Below are 21,371 nucleotides of genomic sequence, written 5' to 3' on the forward strand. Positions count from 1 at the left end.
CTTCCACCTAGTTCTAGGCTATAACCTTCAGGCTAAGAGCTGAAGAACGAGAGCCCTTTGCCTTGTGACCAAGGGCTCATGGCTGTGAGCATGCACAGGCTTTGTATACTTAGAGCAGAAGAGGACAAACCTTAGCAAGATGTTATGCAGCTGTTGCTAACCAGCAGTTCCTTCAATACCAGACGTTAGAAGCTTCCACCTGATACTGCAATATCAAGAGAAAATACAGGTGAGACAAAAAACAAAGAGCCCAGCCCTTCTCAGGTGTTAAAATTCTGGCACTCAAACTGTGCATAAGGGAAGATCACACCACCTGTGAATTTCTCAAAATGTGTGGTTTTGGCTACCATTTTGGTGTAGTGGTTAAGAGTGTGGGATTCTAATCTGGAGACCCAGGTTTGATTCCCCACTCTTCCACTTGAAGCCAGCTGGGTGACGGGCTAGTCACAGCTCTCTGGAGCTCTCTCAGCCCCACCCACCTCACAGGGTGTTTTGTTGACATACTTTGTAAACCACTCTGAGTGGGCATTAAGTTGTCTTGAAGGGTGGTATATAAATCAAATGTTGTTGTTGTTATTATTATTTTGTGTGAATCAGGAAATACTTATCTTTTTCTGGGTATCCTATCCTGTGTATTGAAGCTGAAAAATATATGCATCATCTTATTTACCAAAATGGCAACTACTCATTTCAGGAGGATTATGGGTAACCTTAAGCATGGTTTGAGTGCTAAAATTGTAACTACTTACAATGTGCTGATTGTCCCCATGATGCCTTTCTCTGTCCTTATCAGGGCTTCCATTTCCTATGATAAGGATAGATGGAGAATTTTGACTTTGGCATTCCTACTGTTTTTGCCACCCAATTGCTGTAAAATTGCTTGTAGTTGTTTCCTTGGCCATTTTCTTGCCAGCTCACCTGTCAGTTTGCTCACCTGTTAATTGCTCAGGGCTTTCTTAGCCAGCCCACCTACATGCCTGGTGAAGATCAGTCTTTTGCCTATCTGACTTGGCTGTGGTTGTGCTTCCAAATCACGAGCCCAGACATGGTTCTCCTGGAACATGATACAAAGGAAAGAAAGTATAGATATAGACACACGCCTCATGTTTGCTCAACGAATATTTATAGTGTACATTTGGGCCTTTCATCTGAACAAGTTGCTAGATGTTCGAGGCTAGAATCCTCGCAGGATACGGCCAGAGGTTATGTCCAAAAACGCCAGAATGAAGAAATATTAAAGATTGTGCAAGAGAGCTTCTATGCTGACTAACCTGGAGCATTGATTTTTCACTAATCTTTTTCCTAATAGCACTTTTATAATATCCTGTAATGGATAAGCAATGCACTGTTTTTTAAAGACACATGCACTGTTGCAAGTAAACACATGAAACTGCCTTATATGGAATCAAACCATTGGTCTATCAAGGTCAGCAATGTCTGTTCAGACTGGCAGTTCTCTAGGGTATCAGGAAGAGGTCTTTCCCATCACCTGCTGCCTGCGCACCTGGAGATGTTGCAGATTGAAATTGGGGCCTTCAGCATACAAAGCAGATACTCTACCACTGAGGTATGGACCCTCCAGAAATATATAGAAACAGCATACAAGTACTACAAAGCAAGGGTTTGAGCAAGGTTTGAGTCCAGTAATGCCTTAAAGACCAATGAGATTTCCCAGGGTATAAACTCTAGAGGCAAGCTCCCTTCATCAGATACATGTAGGCACAGAGATCCCTGAGCCCTTATGTCCCAGTCAGAAGCAGAGAGGGATGTTGCAAAGAAGCGGGGCTATGGTACTATAGAAAATGTAGACAGATTAATTAGAGCATGGGAGGAAAAGCAGGAAATTAGCATCTGTAGTGAGATAAGAAGCCTATGTATCTATTCAGCCCTGAGGGCGGGAGCCCATTGTTCTGAAAGCAAGTATTTGGACTTTGGTACCATTATGTGCTCCCATTTGATTTCAGATTTGTGCATCACACTCCTCATTCCAACCATTCCAATGTGACAGAAAGACCTGCAGATAATCAAACTACCCCAGGGTGAGATCTTGTACTTCAGGATAGCTTTGTCAGCTCTATCATCTTGCCAGGTGAGAAGAAGGGTAAGAAGAAGACAAAATCTGTGGTCTTAGAGTGGAGTAACTCTGCTTAGGATTGCACTGTAAGACACTTTAGGTATAAATGTATGGTAGAATGTATGGCAAAGTGGCTGTATGTATCTAACAAAAGACACTTCTTGTATTTGCTGTGGGTCTACACCATTTTATGCCTTCATAGAATCATAGAGTTGGAAGGGGCCATACAGACCACCTAGTTCAACCCCCTGCCCAGTGCAGGATCAGCCTAAAGCATCTCTTGCATCTCCAGGATGCAAACACAGAAATGAAACATCACATGAAGCCCTGATAGCAAAACCCATGAAGCTCTAAAGCCATGTCTGGAGGTATTTCCCCAGAGGCAGAGGCATGTTTGTAGCTCTCAGTTTATATTTTCAGATGAAAAATGACCTTTCCAGGTGTTAGTCTTCATATAGTGGCATCACCAGAAATTTTCTTTGGGGATACATGAAACAGATTTACTAACGTGAGCTAGGAAACACATTTATTATGAATGTCACAAAATCCTTAATTATAAATAGAATCTCAGTATTTCCAGCTACCTTGTAAAGAAAGCTACTGGAAACATCTTTGCGGCTGTTTAAATCTAGGCTGAGAGCCTGTTTTCTGTCTGTCACAGGTATTTTAACTTGGGTGTAACCAAAGGCGTGACTCAAAGGGCTCTAGGCTATTGGCTCTTAGTCTGCAGTTTGTCACCTGTTGCTCTCAATGAAGTGGGCCAGCAGATTTTTTTACTAGCCTAGGATGTGGTGTATTGTGTTGTTTGGTTCTCTTTCTGTTTATTTAAATTATTACGTCCCTTTGGGTCTTCACTGAGGGAGAAAAGCATGTTAAAAATATTTAGATAACCAGTAAGGTCTTTCTATTTATGGTCTTGAAAACATTAAAATTTTCCTTGGGCATAGCGTAGCTTGGGTATACATTTTTCAGAACTGATTGTAACATAATGCAGTCTTGATTAAACTGATTAATCCATAGGGAGATTTGGAAGCATCTGTCAGGGGAAGAACCTGTCATGAATTTATGCACACAAGGTTCAGGGTGCAATGGGGGAGAGAGTGTTTAGGAGCTGACTGGCTGCCATGCTGACGCATCTCTGAGGTATACCAGAGTGAACCAGAGCAACACCCCATCGCTGCCAAGCTGGTCCTGGCCACTGTTGTTGCACTGTGACGGTCACCTTCCAGCAGGCCACCAGCATAAATCCTTGCATTGGCATGGAACTGGGCAGGCTGGGAGACATGGCAGGAGTTAGCCACCTCCTTAAGCCAGTCCACCCTGGGAATGCCCCCCAATGTCAGTGGAAACTTACACCAGCAAAAAGCACAGGTAGCCCATTATGGCATGCCCCTCTCACCTTTCTACACCCTGTCACCCACCCTAAACCTCCCTTCACAGGTTTGGGGCTTCCCAGGGCTGGTCACCATACACCACCTGCCTAGCCTCCAATTTAGCAGGCAGGGAGCCCTGAGCAAAATCTTCACAGGGTCTCCTGTCTCCTCTTCCAGAGGCTCCACCAGACAGGCAGCCTGTTCCGTGTATTTACCTCCCCTCACCCAGCTACTGCCCAGGCTGTTGGGGAAAGGAACTTAGAATCTATTTTCCATACATAGGCTGCCGCCATTTACTTAAACTGGGCTCATTTAACATGACTAGAGTGTTTGAGGTTTGTGTGTGTGTGTGATATTTTCCTTTAATCAATTACTTCAAGCCACCCAGGGTTAAACAAAAAAGAAAGAAACTTTATTTACAAGATAGAACATAAGAGTGAATGATTTTAAACTCATAAATATTCTGGGGTTAAACAGAGGACTTTTCAATGCAACAGAATAGGTTTGTAATCAGCTATCAAATATCTCTGCCGCCTTCTCTCAGCAGTGTCCCAAATCCTTCTCTTCACCTCTCACTCTCTCTAACGAACTCCAACTGTCCCTGGCTCAGCATTCCTCCCCCTCTCATTGGTTGATTTCTCAGGAGAGGCAGAGCTGAAGCCAGTCCTGTGCAATAATCCCATGGACAGGGAAAGGCCAAGTGGCCCATCACAGGTACAGCCCCACCCAAAAGCCCCAGTTAAGCACAGCTGCAACCAATCATCCCCCTCCCCAGTGGCAAGCAAACCTCCTCCCACTAGGGAAGGGGATGATTGGTTGTGGCTGTATCCCCCCCCCCCCGCTCTAGATAAACCCCAGACATGACATTCTAGAATTCATTATGCAGGGTGCACATCATGGAACTCTGTTCCAGAGCTCTCTGTTGTGTGGACTTGAGGTAGGAGGCTCAAAGAGGGCACCTCTGGGGGAGCACTTTACTACTCAAAAGGGAGCACAAAGACGATTCTCTGTGGATAACGTATCTCACTGCAGAACCTTAACAGGTACCCCAGTGTCTCCCTGATGACCACTGCCAGCCTAACTGAACCAAGGCTGAGAAGGTGCTGCTGTATGGACTGGTGGTAGAGCATGTCATCGTGGCCCTCATCACCACCAGGGGAAGCTCGGCTATTGCTTGTTGCTGTGCCTTCTGGTGCAAGGCAGCAGAATTGGGTCACTGCCCTGGGCCATGCAGGAGATGTCTACTCTGAAGAGCTGGAAAGAGTCCTCCAGCCTAGCTTGGAAGCACATGCATGCCCTTGTGGCACAGGGCATCCTGTACAAGTGGGTGGTGGAGGAGGGTCTGCCAGGTGCTGAAGCCATCATGTGTGTGGTAATGTCGCCCATTGCGTAGAGCTTTGAGAATATATGTTTTTGGGTAGAGTAATGAAACTACTTACTTTGCATATTGGGAGGAGTGTGTGTAGGAGTAACTGAGAGAGAACTGGAAGGGGATGGAGTAAGAGGTATAGCCAGTGTTAGACTCTCGGAGAACTAGGGTACTAGAGGCCTAAGCTGAAGAAGCTCCTTTTTTTCTTTTCTTTCTTTCTTTTTCTTTCTTTCTTACTTTCTTTTCTTTTCTTTTTGACATCACATCTTCTGAAGGAAGTTAGCCCCCAGACCATCTATCTTTGTATTGGAGCTGATTTCTTCTCTCGGATGGTGAGGAGAGAGGCCTGAGAACTTTATTTCCCACAGGAGGCCTGCTTCTGAGGGACTGTGGCTGGACCGGCTTCAACATGAAAACAGCACTTCTGGGACACTGACTACTAGGCCTTTGTTTCGTGGAGGAGAAAGGAGTTGGAGGTGGGGATTACCTTACGTTGTGTGCAAAATTGTAATTTTCCTGCTGTAATAAATAGTTGGTTGCTTAAGCCAACGTGGGGGGGGCTTTAAGAAAAGAGGCCCTAAGCCTTAAATCTGCCCTTATTCTCAATGCCCGGGTTACACTTGTGGCATTTTGTCCAGTTAGTGTGTGTCCTCATGACCACGGCTCAACCCTGGATGGGTGCAGGCAGTCCCCCATTGACGCTCTCTCACACCTGCTCTGATGCAGCAGGCAGACTTGACATTTTTGGAGAGGGGCTGTGCAGGAGGGGAAGATGCTTGCACGGTTGTGGGGGACCCAGGCCAAGTCCCCGGTGCTGCAGCTGCCACAGTCCTTGGACCTTCCCAGGCCTGGGCATGGAGCACATAGCCAGTGCAGCACATCTCCCCACCTCCTCTTGCATGTAGGCAGCAGTTGAGAGGGAGCAGCTGGAGACAGCTGGGTTGCTGTATCCTGGAGGGAAGGGGCTGTCAGTGGCTGTTCCTCACCAGGAGGAGTTAGCAGCTCTTGCTAGAGATGATGGGCACAGGGAGGCACATGCTGAGAGGTTGCTAGAGGACATGTAGGCAACAGTCTGTGTCCCCTGCAGGCCGCCCACCCTGGTGGCCCTCCTCCCACTTCACCATCATTGGGGCAGCCCAGAGTGTGATCCAGGGCTGTGCCCAGCAGCACAAACTGGCCACCAAGAGTTGTCCACACTGGTGAGCACTAGGAATCCCTGCCCTTTCTTCTCCTTCTCCCCTTGCCTCTTTCCTGGGGGTTGTGCCCTTTAACCCACATGGGGCATGCACCTGGGTGGACCTGTTTGGGGTCATCCCTGGTGCATAGGTTACTATGACTCTTTCTCAACTGTTCTATAAATTTGGTGCCCTATTACTGTGTGACAGGGCTTGTGCCTTTCAGGGACAAGTTGAGTGCCACGGCCATGGCCCCAGGGTACATTGTCCCATCCCTCCCTGCTCCTTTGCTGGGACCAGAGCTGAGCCAGTGCACCCATCACATCTTTGGGTCATGGCAATGTGGCCATGATGGACAGGGCGGAAAGAACCAATCACAGGGCAGCAGCAACAGGGACCCAGCTCAGCTCTGGTCCCAGCAAAGGAGCAGGGAGGGATGGGACCATGCACACCAGCAGAGTTGTGGTCCATATGCCCCCCCCCACTCCCAGTCCCTCTGCTGAAACCCTTTAAGGCACTAACTAGACACACTGCAAGTCAGTTAATACCCTTTATTAGGAACACCTTAATGTGATGAAATAATTAATGAGCAAGCTTTCTCATTCCTCAGAATTAATTTTCAGTGTGGGGGGAAAAAGGGATAAGGGAATGGCATTTCAGGACATACTAGAGAAGCCCGAAGTTTGGTATATGTTTTCAGATGGAGTACAGGAGAAGTTGCAGACTTAATCAGATGAGATGATGCCAGGCAAAACAGACCTCAAGTTGCACCAAGCGTGCTGAGACAGAGAAGTAGGAAAGAGTTTCTCTCCCTTTGAAAATATAAATCTCACAGTAATTCAGATCTGTCTTCAGCATAGATTGGAATATGTGGCAAGATCGGGAAAACTGAAGGGAAATGCAGTCGTCTTCAAAGTTGGAGACAAAACTGAAGATTAATTTCAGGTGGTTCCAAATTTTGTCATTTGTTGGAATGGCTCAACAGAAGTATTTTCAAAAGGCTGATATATTGCACTGATGTCAACAAAACAGATATAATGATAATACTTTTTAAAGTATTCTGGTACCTATGTGGTAGGTTTTGGGAAAATAAAATTGATAGAAGTATTTAATTTTTTAATTTTATGTATTTACTTCATTTATGGATGATGACTTGTAGATACAAAAGAGTGTTCTCAGCCCAGCCTTACATGTTTTTAATCTCAAGTTTCACTGAGTTCACTGAGTATGGTTTACGAGAGTGTGGTTATGCCCTTGCAAACAAATTGATTTCAGTGGACTTTAGAAGAGTGTAACTCTGTTTAGGACTGCAGGACAGTTGTAAAGTTACACCCTTCTAAGTCTGTTGATGTCGGTGGGCTTGGAAGGGTGTGAGTCTGTTCAGGATTGCACTGTTAGTCACCTGGGTAACTTTCAGGTTTTTTAGCACTTGTGCTGATTTAAATTGTGTATGCATCCAAGCAACTGAATTACTCGCTACGGAATTGAGGAAGGGTGTGAACAACCACCTCTGGCTCTGAAACTCTTGAAATGTGTAGAAACAGGATTGTAAATTGTTGGGTTGGAATGCACTTGAAAAAGAAGAAGAAAGACAGGTCACTGTAACATTGCTCAAAGCATTTCTTTCTAGAAGAAGTAAAGTAAGAGCCAGTATACTGTTTGCCAGTATAAAGGTAAAAGGACTGGGACAGATAAAAAGTCATGAGAGCCAGTGTGGGGTAGTGGCTAGAGTGCTGGATTAGGATCTGGGCAACCCAGTTTTGATTCCCCGCTCTGCCATGGAAGCTTACTGTGTGACCTTGCGCCATCACATATGCTCAGCATAACCTACCTCATGGGGTTGTTGTGAGGAAAAATGGAGGAGAGGAGAATGCTGTAAGCCGAAAAACAAAGTATAAATGAAGTAAAATAAACAGAAAGATCTTTTCTGTGGTTCACAGGTCTATATATCCCTTTCAATCTTCTCCCACTCTAGCAGTAGATCTCCTGCCATTCCTGTTTTCCAAGGAAACTGTCACTTGATCGTTTCTCTTCCAAGTTCCTGTAGTAGAGGTGTGACTGCTGCTATCTGTGTGTTCCTTCTTAAGCCAGGTTATCTGCATACCTAAAAAAGCTAGATACCTCTTCTGCTGGGAGATGATTCATCCCCCCCCCCCCCCGCTCATTTTTCACTTCCAGGTCTGCTGTCCAGGAAGATAAAAGCACTTTGTAACCTCTGAGCATGAGTAAAATACAGGCCCATTTAAAGTGAACTGAAGGGAATTCTAGTTTGTAGGGCATTTCTTCACGGGGACATAGTACAGCTTGTACCAGGGATCTCCAGTGGGGTTTCTACGGGCACCAGAGCATCTATTGATCTGTTTCCTGGTGTCCACTTGCTTCTTGAATTGTGAGGACAACTTTTTGAACAGTCTTAAATGGAACATTTTTTAAAAAAAAGCGGATCTTTGGGTTGCCTCAAAGCAAAGAGCCAATCCTGGTTTTCCTCTACTACCTTGAGAAACGAAGTGCTTTGGAAGAGTCCAGGAGGCATCACCTTTGCATCTGAAGGTGCATTCAGAAACAGAGCTTCCATCATAGGAAGAGTATTGGCTTGCAACTCTGAGCCCAGTATTACCTTCCTGAGCTAACAACAGCTCTTTCCTCCCCTATGATCCTTTGAACTGTAAATGCCAACAGTTGAACCTTCACAGGGCTTTTTTTCAGCTGGAACGCAGTGGAACAGAGTTCCAGCACCTCTTGAAAATGGTCACATGGCCAGTGGCCCCGCCCCCTGATCTCCAAACAGAGGGGGTTTAGATTGCCCTCTGTCTGGAGATCAGGGGGCGGGGCCACCAGCCACGTGACCATTTTCGCAGAGGGTGATTTAAACTTTAAAAAACTCCCTCCTTGTTCCAGCTGACCCAAAGTGACATCATTGTGCAGTCCTGGGAGCATGCGTGCATTTTGTGCATGCGCATGTGGTACCAGGGGCACCACCTCCTGCCAAGAGTTGCCCCCTGTGCTGGCAACCCACTGAATTCCACCACCTCTTTTCCCAGAAAAAAAGCCCTGAACCTTTAGCATTTTGCATGAGTAGCATGTGCTCTGCCACTAAGATATGGCCAGCACCTCATGTGAAATATGCCAGTTCCATTGTGCATTTCTGCATCTCCATTTCCAAAGGACCTCCTTGCAAAGGATACAACATAACAAATGGGCTAAATGTGATGATGAGTGGCACTCGTTTGAAAGCACCCCACTTTAAAATTAGCCCTCCCGGAAGAATTTAATTTAATTTAATTTATTACATTTGTATTCCGCCCTCTCCGCTTTCGCAGGCTCAGGGCGGATAACAGAAATACAAACATCGCATACCATTTAAAACATTTAAAAACACTACATCTAATCAATTAACTTACAACTATGCAAAAATAAAAATATATATTTACATATAAATAATTAAAAGCAACACATAATATAAATTTGATATTCCACACAGCGGTTCTTCCAGAGCAAATACATGTAGTAGTGCAGAGTAGGTGTGGGCAACAGCATCTGAATTCGCATAGGGGCAACGGATTAAACCCTGTCTCCACAGTGGGGGGGGGGGAATGCACCGCCCAGCGTCAGCCATATGCCTGGCGGAATAGCTCCATTTTACAGGCTCGGCAAAATGCAAGCAAATCTTGCCAGGCCCTAATCTCATAAGGTAGAGCATTCCACCAAGCCGGGGCCAGGACTGAAAAGGCCCTGGCCTTGGTCGATGCCAGGCAGGCCTCCCTAGGGCCAGGGACCCTTAAAAGATGTTTTCCACCTGATTGAAGAGTCCTCCGGGACTCATATGGTGAGCGATGGTCCCTCAGATACGTCGGTTCTAGTCTGCGTAGGGCTTTATATTTAACACCAAAACCTTGGACCTGAATCGGTACTTCACTGGTAACTAATGCAGCTGGCGTAACACCGGTGTAATATGCTCCCACACCGGTGCTCCAGTAATAACCCACGCCGCTGCATTCTGTACCAGCTGTAACCACCAGATCAGGCCCATGGAAAGCCCAGCGTAGAGCGCGTTACAGTAGTCCAGCCTAGAGGTGACCATGGCTTGGACCACTGTAGTCAGGTCATGGGGGGACAAATAAGGGGCAAGCTGCCTGGTCTGTCGAAGATAATAAAAGGAAGACCTGGCAACTGCAGCGATCTGGTCCTCCATCTTCAAGGAGGAATTCAGAATCACTCCCAGGCTCCAAACTCTCGGGGCCAGTGTAGGTACTGCCCCATCAAGTGTAGGAAGCCGGGGTCCCAAAGCCATCTCCCCATGGCTCAAGTACAGGATCTCCATCTTCGTGGGATTCAATTTCAGCTGACGTTGTCTCAACCAACCAGCCACAGCCTCAAAAACACGCTCCAGGACATCAGGGGTCGATCCAGGCTGTCCGTCCAACAACAGATAAAACTGGGTGTCATCCACATATTGGTGATACCCCAGCCCAAAACTCCACACCAGCCGGGCGAGGGGGCGCATATAAACATTAAATAATAATGGGGAGAGTATCGCTCCCTGCGGCACACCACATACCAGTGGCCTGCGAGATGACAATGTGCTGTATTTAAAAGAAAAAGAACAATATTTGAATGAAGCTACTTTTCAAAGAACAGCTGCTCACATGAAATATGACAAAGTAGAGCTCTCACACACAAGGACTGAATCACCTCCTTATGCACATTTTGCACAGCCTCTTAGTTCTTCTAATTTTATGAAAATCACAAAGCAAGCCAGAATTGTCTTGGTCCCAAGCATTCGGGCTTTTATAGTGATGTCTGCAGGAGTGTGTATATTCATGTATACAAATATAATGGTATTTTATTTGGCCCTTTTCTCTCTGTTTCTTGGTATTCAGACACACAAACAGTAGAGAACCAAATGTCACTAATAACTCTGCCATGCAAAGCCTTCCTCTATCACCTCTGTGCTCTCAGCCCTTGCTTGATTTACTCCACTGACACTGGTCACTGTCCTTGGTACCTTACTGTGGCATATGTTGTCATTCAAAGGTTGTAGTGCCCATAACCATCTATCAACAAGATATTAAATGAACATGACTTTCTCGTTGCTTCCTTGACCTTTTGCACTGGTGATCACAGCCATGGCCTCCAAAGCCAACCCCTTGGGGGACATACCGCCTTCAAGCCTGTTGAAAAATTCAATTCTGCTTTTTCTCAGTGTAATTTACTAGATTCCTCACAACAAATATTGATTTCAATGAACTTATACTAGAGTAACTTTGCATAGGACTGTACCGTCAAATTTGCGTCTTCCATATCCTAGTCTGTCACTCTAATTGCTTAATAAGCATAAATGAGTGGTACCCAACCTGTGGGCCAGGGACCCCTGAGGGGCTGTGGGATTATTGAAGGGCTCCATGATTCCATCCTGCTTGGGCAGGTTTCCACCTTCCCCCACCTGTGCCTTCCCCCTGGGTTTGCCTCCATGGTGGTGATGCCTTCCCAATTCTGTGTCAGGACAACTAGGCTTCCTCCCCGAGCCTGCATGCCACAGTTTAGCCATGCCTCCCAAACAGAGTTCACCTGCTCCAAGCCCCCATCCAGGGAAGTGGCATCGAGCCAGATTCAGCTGGATGCCCACAAGTGTGCAGCAGTCCAGTCAAGGCCTATTCACAAGGACAACTGCTCCTCATGAGAGAAAGTACCATTACTAAGGTTTTGGGGAGGAGCAACCAAACATCCTTTGATCATGCCTGGATCCAGCACAGTTGAGAATTCTTTCCACAAGGGACATCTTGTATTGCATTTTAATCATCATTTGTGTTGGATTCTGATACCAGTGAGCACCTTTGGGAGCCAATTTACCTCTGAAAAGCAGGATTAAAATAAAATAAATAAGCATCCAGCAGTTGTTCTGTCAAGAATTGAAAGCTCATTGGGCATCCAAGTGAATTCTCTTTACTACAGGCTAACTGTTAGCAAAAGGGTTGAAGTTATAAAGGGGTCTTCACACTCAAAAAGGTTGAGAACCACTGGCAGAGATGATATCCAGGCTTCTTCCTATTGTATAGAATACTGCTGCAAAAGAACAAAAGACTTCCAGTATTCCAGGAGTAGGAGAAGATGGATCGTGTCTATACACGTCTAACAGATTAATGACCTGTAACAAAGGGTGTGTCTCAGAATAGAGCTATGCAGAGATTGTCAGGGCTTTTGCTCTTGGGGCTTAATGAATGTGAAACGTGATTCTTAGAACTGTGGGGCTTCCTTTTTATATTCTAAACACAAGCTAAGCAATTCTGGTCTTTTAACATGTCAATTTTCTGTCTTATAAAGGCTTTATAAATAGGAAGACTTTAGTTATGCCTCTGGAATTTTGTTTTACTGACAAAAATACACATGCTATTTTAACACCTTCAGTGAATGATCATATATTTGAATGCCTAGCAATCTTAAAATTGTTTTTCTTATATTCTGTTGTCTTTGGGCTCCATTATTTATGACACTTGTTCTCTATACCTGTGTGTGTGTGTGTGTGTGTGTGTATGTGAGAGAGAGAGAGAGAGAGAGAGAGAGAGAGAGAGAGAGATTATATATATCTGTTTTAATTATTACAACAAATGTCTACTTTTTAAAATCACAACAGACCCACAAAACAGCCAATTTAAAAAAGGGCAAAAATAAATCATCAGCAATATAAAAGCATGAAATGTCTCAAACATGTAAAAAACATACAACCCCTAAAACATTTTTCATGGGGGTTGGATCAAAAGGATACTTATGTTTGTCTTTAAGATGGCCACAATCCCTTTTGGTGTTGCTGAAACAGGCTAACAAGGCTACCCCTCTAGGATTTATTGGGTGATAGAAGCACTCCATTCCCAGTACAACCAGCCCACTGGGTTGGGTCTCCAGACTAATTTTTCAGCTATGGTAGAGAATTTCCACCAATTCCCTCTTCCCGCTGCAAACCCCCATGACTTCCCTCTCATGCGGTTCCTGTGGGTCTCCCATCCCCAAGTAGCAGCATTTCAGGAAGATCAATGGGTTGCAGCAGGAGACAGGAGGCAAGAACATTGTGTCCTACTGACCAAAATGCCCTGCGCAAGTGAAAAATTAGTCTGGATCCAACGCACAGTGTCTAAAGTCTCTGCATCAGATCCTTTTTAAAATCAAGAAAAAACATCAAAAAAACATGTTTTGGACAGAACATTGCTGTTTCCTACTCTGCCATCATCAGCCTCATAATCTTCTCAGCTTCTGCAAAGAATGGGGGTGCTTGAGTCTCATCTTCTAGATCAGGAATGGCCAACTCCTCTATCGCCACGGCCCCTCCATGCTCTAGGCAGTAATATGGCAGCTGCACTCTCAGCTGCACAATTATTCTGACCACCGTACTGGTGATCAGAGATGAGTAAAATTTGCCCTATCTAACATTAGGAACAATTCAGCAACAAAGTCCATAGCCTCAGTATTGACCAAGGCATTATGTATAAAATTCAAAGGGAGATGTAATATCCTCTTACACACTGGCAACATTTTCATTACAACTGGGCAAACCTGTCACCAGAGCCTCTCAGGATCAAATAAAAATGCTTCAGGACCTTGGTCCAACTAGGGTATAAAATATCCTTCCTCCCGGCAGACACTCTTTCACTTATGGGTTCTCCTTCAATGCACCAAGACCTTTGACTTCCAACAAGTAAGGGACAGCATCTGAAGGGCCCCCAGAGAGATTCATCAACAATCCACAACTTGTCTTATATGTAAGAAAAATCAAGAAATGGAATGCACACCTGACTTTTGAGGCATGCATCTGCAGGAAAAAGAAGAGAGTTCCCAACAGAGGTGCAGAGTCTATCAATGACTGTCAAGTTACTGTGAAGTATGGATGTTGGTTGTGACAAAGACTGGCTGCTTAGCTTGTCATATGCAGGGCTTTAACAGGCTTGTGTGGGCGACGTTTTCTCTTAATTGGCTTTTATGGATGTTTGGGCTGTGGAATATCATTTCAGGAATTACACAGAAAGTGGGGAGGGGTGGAGAGAAGAAAAACCAAACCATTATGGCTTTAAATGAATTCCTGTACCTTTCCTCTATTCCACATTTTTATTGCACAGCAGTTGTTAGGGAAACTCAGCTGTAGAAGCAAACCAGCATCTCTTGTTTCGATGGGATCCCCAACTATTCAGGAAATATTTGCATGCTTCATAGGATGGAACTCTGTTTGCAACGACCCATCAGTTGCATCCAGTCAACAAGACTGGTGGGCATCTTTGCACATATGCAAATGTGCACAACACACAAAAAGACTGCCCTCACTGTCACTGAAGTTTCCCACAGTGAAAAGTGGCATATGGGGATGTGCAAGCTTTTGTCCAAAAGAACAGCACTCCTTAAAACCCCAAATCACTGTTCACTATAAAATTGCAAGCACTTCCCACACCCATTCTTGCCAAGGCACTTGCCAAGGCGAGAGATTAATCTGTTGTTGTACAGCATATTACCTCCGTTTAAAAAGAGGTAATTGGCAAGAATACAGTGCAGTGCACAACACTCCCTCTCTCTCGGCAAGGGAGAAGGAGGATCCTGATCCATGTATCACAGTGGAATGCCTTCTTTAAAGGTGCAGTGAAAGCTTAAAGAAAATGTTTTGCTCATATCTATATGACCCCTTGTAAAAGATGTCCAAAACTTGGGTTTTGTTTCACAGAAGGAGTTAAACATTTCACAAACATTCGGCCATCCAATTTCTGTTCAATCTTAGATTTTACACACACACACCCTCTTGGACCACCAACCGTTATTGCTCTCAGAGGGTTAAGAAGACCATTGAGTCCACCAGTTCAAACTGCTAGTCTTAAAAACACAGATTACCCTAAATCCCACAAATCACCCTAAATCCCACAGCTTTCTCTGCTGTGACCACTCAGCCCCCCGAGAATAAAATTCCCACCAAGCATCAGGTTCAAAGGTAAGGGCAAATATTTTCACACACAAATACAATCATGAGAAAAAAATTTTGCAGAGCTTAAAGATGACATGCATTGCCTGAGACTTGACAGCACATTCCACCCCCACCCCCACCACCAAAGAAGTTGTACAGAAGTAGGCCATAAAAAAAATGCTTCTATTGCATTGGTCCTGTAACAGGTATACACAAATAAGTTAATTCAGGGGTCATTTCACAGAAAAAGAGCTGGAGGGACTCATTAGCATAACTTATTAGCATAACTCATTAGCATATGCCACACCCCTTGCCATCACCAGAAGTGTGCCATAGGCATAACTGATTTGCATATGCCACACCCCCTGACATCACCTTTCCTGGCTGTTTTAGACCCAATCCTGGCCATTCAGGGCCAAAATTGGGCCCAAAATGGCAAAAAAAGGCTGAAAATGGCCCAAAAGGGGCCCAAAATGGTCAGGATCAGGCCATTGCTGAGTGGGAGAGTGATCCACCACCCATCACAGGCCCGATCTGGGCCTTTTCGGCCCCAGTCCAGGCTGAAACGGGCCCACAATGGCCAAGAGTCAGGTGGGTGGGGCCACCTGACATGCGACCTCTTTGGGGAACTGCCAGAACTGCATTCCTGTGTGTTCCCCCTCAAAATGAGCCCTGAGTTAATTTTAGAACAATCAGAACTCTGTTGGCATCACTGCACCCATTAAATATGAGGCTAATTCCTTATAATATATCACTTCCACACAACAGCTCTCTAATTTTTTTTAACTAACATCTATTCCCCATATCAAATTTAATAAAGTGAGAAGGAGGCTGTATGAAAAGGAATCGAGCTTTGTTTTATTTGACAGTAAGGCGTTAATGGTAATCAGACTGAGGTTCTTCACACAGAGATCATTAAACAAGATGGTGTTAAACTTAACTCTTGACAGTAGCAACATAAGTCACCAGGCATCACATATGATTAAAAAAAATCACAATTATCTCGCAATTACATGTACAACTATTAAAACCCCATGAGCCATTAAGGATATTAATGTTCCTGCTCTCTGTTCACTTTCTTTCTCAGCAGAATATGGTGTCTCTGGCTCTATCAACCAGAAATTAGGAAACAATTGCCTGCAAGTAGAAGTCAAGCACTCACTTAATGAGGACGATCAGAAAACCATGTAATCCCCAGAAATAAGGGCTCATCCACACACATCCATGCAAATGAGTAAACAAGAACAACTGGCAAGCCAACCTGGATGTCGTGGAAATTGAGTTATAAATATCAATATATATTAACCTGGAGAGTCTGGCAAATCTCTTCATAGTTCATATATTTCAGTGACCTTTACAACTTTCACAGCATTATGATTCAGCAAGAGACGTACACCTTTCCAGGGGTTTTCTTCTGGGAAAAGAGGTGGCGGAACTCTCAAGAGGGAAATGAGGAAGAAACACATGGGATTCTTTGCAATCATATTATTTTCAAGCACTATTGCCGAGTATTTTCAAGAGGTGCCGGAACTCTGTTCCCCTGCGTTCCTCCTGAAAAAAAGCCCTGCACCTTTCTAATGTGCAGTCACTTACTATTTCATCTAAAAGGACACAGGAAGAACTAGGCCTAAAAGGCTAATCTCAAAATAGACAATAATTTTTAAATTTATTTTCCTGGTCTAAATTGGCAGGTTTTTATAGAGAAACGTTTACTAGATAAGCACGAAAGTATTTTATTTATTTATGTCATTTATATTTATTTATGTCATTTATATTCCGCCTTTCTCACTGAGACTCAAGGCGGATTACATAGTATGAGGTTAGTACAATCAGTGGCAAGGACAAGGGCAGGCATTTCCATACAGTGTCAAGAACATTTCCATAAACAATGTCATAGGGTAAATGAATATAAGTTTACAAAGACATAGTATTAGCAAGGATCCAGTATGGGGTTGAAGAATTGCTGAAACAGAACATAATCAATTCTAGGACTTACATTAAGCAACGTGAAGCACAGGGAGTATGTAGGAATATATATTTAAAGCAACAGATAGTATGTTGTGTAGTTCTCATCAGACAATATATCCCCCCTCATTCCAACCTTGGTTTGCCAACATCCTGTATGGTTGCCAGCACCCCACTGGGGATGGGGGATCCCCCACCTCCAGCTGCCAGCCCATCCCACCCACCACTCACCAGGAAGGTGAGAGGGGAGGCATCAAGAAACGGGGGAGGCATGCCAGAGGTACATGCACAAAACAGGCCCCTCCCCGCCCTGTGGTGCTGTCAAATGATGTAATTTTCAATGCAACATGGAAGCAATGGTTTATGCTGGGGTGGGGGGTGATTTCTAAAAACTGGCCCCAAACAATATCTTTGGGGCCAATTTTTAGAGAATCACTCCTGAATTGACCCATTGATCTGCATCACTCCAAAAATGACATCATTTGACAGTGCCACCTGGGTTTGCTTTGCACAGGCACACAGGTCAATGCCCACCATCTCCCATCACCCCCATTTGGCCTTGGGGGACCTGCGAACCCAACCTCCAGGTAGGGTCTGGCAATCTCCCCATGTTACAACTGATCTCCAGACAACATGGATTCATTTCCCTGGAGAAAATGGCTGCTTTGGAGGGATGATTCTATAACGTTATACCCCGTTGAAGTCCCTCCCCTCCCTCCCCTGCACTCCCCAGGATCCACCCCCCAAAAGCTCCAGGAATTTCCCAACCTTGAGCTGGCAACCCAGGGGTGGTCAGTCAAGAGGCAAACATTCATTCACTACACCAAATATTGTTGGCATCTAGCAAAAGAACAAGCAGCTCAGCACCAACAGAATCGCAAAGGGTCTGATCGCTCTTTTTCTACCATAAATAATTTTCTGATGATGTCATTTTTCCATCTTAAAAACAGCATGAGCTTCTGAATACTCAGCAGGCATTCTTACCCACATATAAACACACATATGGTCGTATAAAAAATGAGACTCTCCATTTAATACGATCTTTTCAAGAATTCTTCTACACTGTTTATGATTCGGCCTTTAAGGCAAGTTCACATCCTCCAGATGTCTTTAATTACCATTACTCTGGGACTTATTTCTTTGCTTATCTGTTACTGCCCTCCAGCATTTGCTCTGTTTGATAAGATCTGTTTCAGTAACATTATAAAATCTCTCCAACACCAAGAAAACATGAAAGTCTTCATTTGGAGAATATGGAGAACTGGGTATGATTCCCCACTGCTCAGCCTGAAGCCAGCTGGGTGACCTTGGATCCGTCACAGCTTCTCGAAGCTCTCTCAGCCCCACCCACCTCACAGGGTGAATGTTGTGAGGATACACACTTCATAAACTGCTCTGAGTGGGCGTTAGGTTGTCCTGAAGGGTGGTATATAAATTGAATGTTGTTGTTATTTCTTGGTTACCATATTTGAGAGGACATCAATGCTTGTCCAAAGAATGAAGGCTAAAATGTATGGTGTGACTTCACTGTGCTCCGAATTAGAGCCAAGCTATAAGAGATGAATTACACAAGGAGGAGCACGTGAAGTGAGTCACAATGTTAGCTGGGAAGCTGAGTTTTAAAGAGATCGGAAGGCTTTGTTAATTTCCCTTCTCTACAGAACCAAGGAGATCGTGCTGCTCAGAAGGTTTGCTAATTTCATCTTTGCCTCCAGAAGGCTCTGTCAGTTTCACCTCCCCTTCTAAAAGGTGAAGAGGAAATAATCAAACCACCTGAGCAGCAATCTGTACAGAGGCTTCTGTGGCAGCTAATAGTAGCTCTTGAGGTAGCTCAAACATCTGCCAGGCTGAGCCTTGGAAGAGGTTGAGTTACTATAGAGAAAAGAGGAGGAGAGCTGATGTGGTCTAGTGGTTAGAGTGTCAGACAAAGACCTGGGACAGCTGGGTTCAACAGCTTGTTCAATCATGGAAGATGACCTTGGGTTAGAGTTGCCAGTTCCAGGTTGGGTAGGTCAAGACTAATTGCTTAAGAAGAGTCAGCAAGCTGGTGGCTATCTAAGAGGGGACACCTTGGGTGCCCCTGATATACCCCTTGCAACAAGTTGTTTCCTGGCTTTCTACTCTTAACTGGTCAAGCACAGAATCTCCTGATATTTGATACCACCTACTGAAGAAAGCTACAAGAACATTTCCCTTTTGACGAAGAATCTTAGGGAAGAAAATTTCCCTAGCATGATTAATTCTTATGTATTCTGCACTTATGCCTGTAATTAGCTCAGACATTAGTTAATTTTGATTTATTAACTAATCTGATCTTCCTTATTGAAGGCTTGCTTTCTGAATAAGTAATTTACTATTTTAATGTTTTGGGTCAATGCTAATTTCATAATTGGTGAAATATTGAATTTATAATAATTAATGCACACACACCCCCTAAAGACCTCACTTCTTTGGATTCAGTTAATTCAATTTCACTGACAGTTCACCTCTTCCCAATTGTTTTAACAATTTGACATGATACAAATGCGTACTATGAACCTTCATTTTTGGTTGCATTTTCACAGCATCAAATGGTAAACTAAACAATATTATCCATCTGTTACTATCTGTGAAATCATCCCAAACAATCTGCAGTCACTGCTCAAATATTAATGTTAAAGCACATTTTTAAAAAAAAACCAAATTAAACAAAGTTCTCTATTCAGTAGAAATTGTTCAGATTAATTGACAGGTTCAGGATGTAAAGAAATACAATTGTTAGGAAATAATTAGGGTTGCACATTTTAATTGATTAACAGAAGTAATCAATGAAAGCTTCCATCACAGATTAAAGTTTGCCTGTGATTAATCAGCCATGCTGGCTACAGCTCACCTTCTTATCACAGAGCCAATAAGATGAATATTAAATGTCTCCAAATGTAACAAACAACTTGCCATAAAAAAACACTATGATTTTTTTTAACAATAAAAACCCCTGCCAACCCCACCCTCCAATTAATGTGTGGCTGGTTCAACATAGGCGTACATTTTTGCACCTGACGCTGTGGCAGAAGCAGCAAAGCATCATGAGAGCTGGCAGAATGGTGCCCCTCAGTGTAACATGCTGTTTGTTGGCCACAAAGCCCTTCAAGCAGAAGACAGGATACAGTATTAATTTAGTATTCATTTTCAGATCTACTGGTAACTTTTGAGTATTTTGGACATTCAGAATCAAAAATGTCATGCCTTTTATTTAGACCAACCCAAAACCCAACACAATATGCAAGTTTTCATGTTCTCCAGAACTCTTTAAATGGCTGCAATGCCATTTAAATAGTCAATACAAGCTAAATTGTGGCGGTGTTACATAATGAAACTTCTCAGGCTCTTGTTCCTCCATTTGTAGCGTTCTTTTCTTTAACAACCAAACTGTAGTAATTCCAAAGGAGACAAAAAAGTAGACATCCATGTTGGCCGTTATGTCATGCATCAACTAAAATTAATCTCCAGTACTTTTGATATAAGTACTAATATTTTCCCTTTGCTCTCTATTATGTTTGTCAACTACCTGGAGCCTGGTGTGGCCTAAAGAGCTCCCAGAATTACAGCTGATGTCCAGATGACAGAGATCAGTTCACCTGGAGAAAATGGCTACTTTGGAGGGTGCGCTCTATGGCATTATTTTCTGGGCTTTTTCTCTAAATGTGTTCCCCTGTTCATGCATTTCGCAACACCCAGAGACAGACTCAGGTGGGTGGTTGAGTTGGCCCCAAAATCATGGGTCTCACATTTCATGAAGTTGGGACACAGGGATGCGGACATGAAGTATATGGTAGTGTAGAGATAACAATTCAAGGTCCACTTCAGTGGACTTGCTAAGGAAAGAATCCTTTTGGATGTTCAAAATGAACAGCTTGATTCCATTTGGGTTGAACATAAACAACTATTTTCCTTGCTTTTTATAATAATATGTCATTTACAATTTGAAGGCATATCATTCAGGAGTTCTGGGTCTTTAAGAGACCAGGAGTAGTTATTCACAGCTGTTAAGGTTTAGCATTTAAATAAACTGTTAACCAACAGTATGGTACTATCCTGTCCTATGAGAGGCTGAGATGATGAACTGGATTTGTGTATGAGACTGATGAGTTATTGTATTGTGAGTATGCAACAATGCATTGGGATTCTTTTAATATTTCTTCTGGGTCTTAATTGGTGACTTCTTAGGTATAAATTACAATGTTTTTGACTACTCTGAGGAAAATGATTTTAAATGGGATGAATATTCCAGTTTACTCATCCGTAGATACAACAAGAAGAATTCCAAAGAATCACAAGCTGTCTTGGACCTTTGGATTTCTCAATATATCTATGAATATTTATGAACTTTTGCAAAATATACTTCAATTAAGATGACTTTTACTGCAATAATTGTGTTGAGAATGGACTGTACAGCATTATATTGAATTTCACAAAAGTATTTATTATACTGGTTTTGATTATT

This window comes from Eublepharis macularius, chromosome 10 (assembly GCF_028583425.1).
Source record: "Eublepharis macularius isolate TG4126 chromosome 10, MPM_Emac_v1.0, whole genome shotgun sequence".
Lineage (NCBI taxonomy): Eukaryota > Metazoa > Chordata > Lepidosauria > Squamata > Eublepharidae > Eublepharis > Eublepharis macularius.